Raw genomic sequence first — 2,351 nt, 5'->3', positions numbered from 1 at the left:
GTAGACCAGGCTGGTCTCGAACTCACAGAGATCCGCCTGCCTCTGCCTCCCGAGTGCTGGGATTAAAGGCGTGCGCCACCACCGCCCGGCACTGGTAGTATGTTTTTACCCCTTTTGGTGTAAGCAAATCCATTCTAAAGGCTCATCTCTGGTGCTATAAACCTGTAGGAGACAAATTAGTGGGGAGAATAAGTAATTTTAAAGGGAGCGAAAGTCAACATGACAAACAACGTCTCTGTTATTCCAGATTCAGGTATCTGTAGTTCTTCCTGCCTCAAAAGAGAATGTGTGAGGACCATCCACTGCTGCCTCTCCTCTAGTTTTAAATAGAATAGTCAGTGCATCATTGGGTGCTCCTAAAGGATAACACAGTCAATTAATGTGCCCTAATAATTTCTGAAAGTCATTGAGTGCTTTGAAATTATCTTGTCTGGGTGGCACACGCCTTTAATCCCAGCAATTGGGAGGCAGAGGCAGGCGGATCTCTGTGAGTTCAAGGCCAGCCTGCTCTACAAGAGCTAGTTCCAGGATGGGCTCCAAAGCCACAGAGAAACCCTGTCTCGAAAAACAAAACAAACAAACAAATATAGTCTTGTCCAATGAAAGACTTTTTTGTGTGGTTTAACAGTTATTCTAGTAACTAATTTCCCCAAATATTGTACAGTGTCTGATCTTTGTACCATTTCAGTGCAATAATAAGTCCATTTTGGCATATCCTGAGTCATGTCATCTATGAATTATAGCTCTTCCTCTTTGGAGCAGGCAAACAGGATATCATCTATATATTGAGTGACATTAGGCAAAGTAAGGCCTTTCTCACGGGCTCCAACACCTTTCCTATATAGTATTCAGTCATAGTAAGGGAGTTTGTCATGCCTTGAGGTAATAGAGTCCATTGACATTGGAGCACCGGCTCTTTACGATTGAGTGAAGGGAAAAGGCAAAATGCATGTTATCATCGGGAAGAATATATATAGTATAAAAGCAATTTTTTAAATCCAAAACTATTGAAGGCCAATATTTAGGAATACCTGTGGGCATGAAGAAACCTGGCTGTAAATCTCCTGTTGGCCAGTTAGCTTTATGGCCTTTATGATGTAAATAAATCCATTTCACAGGTTTATCTTATGCTATATTGTCTGTAGATGACAATTTAGTGGAGAAATGAGTATGTTTAAAGTCAACAAAGGAGCCATATGTTACATGATGCCTTTTTGGTCTGAATTTAATAGTTGTAACTTTTAGATTTTGCTGAAGTTGCACTGGACATACCAGTTACAACTCATGAGGCCAGGAAGGAATTGGTGAAGGAAGTTAAGCTTTCCCACATATGCTCCTAAGTCCTCATCAAAATGGATAATTCAAAATTTGGTTAATGAGCAAATAACACAGCCCATGCTACAGGTCATTTTCAGAAAATGGACGGCATGGATGTAAAGACGGCTCCAGTAAGGGAGCTAAAGGAGCTGGCGCCTACACAGATGTTGGTGATGCTATTTTTACTCTTGATTTTCCCTGAACAAGGAAAATCAGCTTTTTGCTTCTTTTACCACTTTTAAGGTTTGATCATAAAGATTATATTCATTCAAGTAATTCACCATCACTCCTTCATGTACAATATTCTCCCATTCTTTCTTAATCATTTTGATGTCAGCCCCAGTTAATAATCAAGCGACTAAAAATTGCACAGGGATCTTTCCCACTTATTAATATGCCTTTTCAATGAACTTTTGGACTCTGTCCCATTTTGCTTCATCTAAAATTCCTTCTTGTGTAAACAGGAATAACAATCATAAACATTTGCAAGCGATTTAACAGTTGCAGTTTTAACATTTGTGCTCTTCCTTACTCTAAAAACTGATGGACTGGTTAGCTATAAGGCAAAGCCTTCCCTGGTTTCTGCTACCTTGTTCTCACTCACTTCCTTTTTGAGGGTCTTCACTCTCTTATCTCATAGCCGACATCTGTTTCCTCGGCAAGCACAGCTTTTCACCACTCTAGAGAAGGTGGGACCTGGGAGAATGAAGCCAATAAATGTGGAAGACGAAAGTCTCATACAATAGCCAACTTTATTCAGAGCCCGAGACAATTTATATTTGGCAGGTTAAAAAAAGTCACATGAGGAAGAAAGGTCTCATAAGTTCAAACTGTATACAATGACAAAAACAAGCAACCTGGGCCAAAACATGTCTTTCCATATGGGCATATGAATGATAGTTTAAGCATTTAATGAGTAACAACAGCCAGCGATAACACACAACCTGAAGTCAAGCATCTAATGAGTAACAACAGCCAGCAATAACGTACAACCTGAAGTCAAGCATCTAATGAGTAACAACAGCCAGCAATAA

The 2,351-nt window shown here is 39.9% G+C and overlaps 1 protein-coding gene across 1 annotated transcript in view; it reads right to left on the bottom strand.

Annotated features, from left to right (window-relative positions):
• Positions 1-2,056: 2,056 nt before the first annotated feature.
• Positions 2,057-2,351, bottom strand: part of LOC113455427 (zinc finger protein 431-like) — a 16,263-nt gene continuing 15,968 nt past the window's right edge. Inside the window, exon 5 of the transcript XR_003378069.1 lies at positions 2,057-2,310. The gene's annotated coding sequence lies outside the window, so the exon portion shown is untranslated. The remainder of the gene's footprint in view (positions 2,311-2,351) is intronic.

This window comes from Microtus ochrogaster, linkage group LG1, assembly GCF_000317375.1.
Source record: "Microtus ochrogaster isolate Prairie Vole_2 linkage group LG1, MicOch1.0, whole genome shotgun sequence".
Taxonomy (NCBI): domain Eukaryota; kingdom Metazoa; phylum Chordata; class Mammalia; order Rodentia; family Cricetidae; genus Microtus; species Microtus ochrogaster.
The sequence above is the reverse complement of the archived record's forward strand: the minus strand, read 5'-3'. Positions and strand labels throughout refer to the sequence as shown.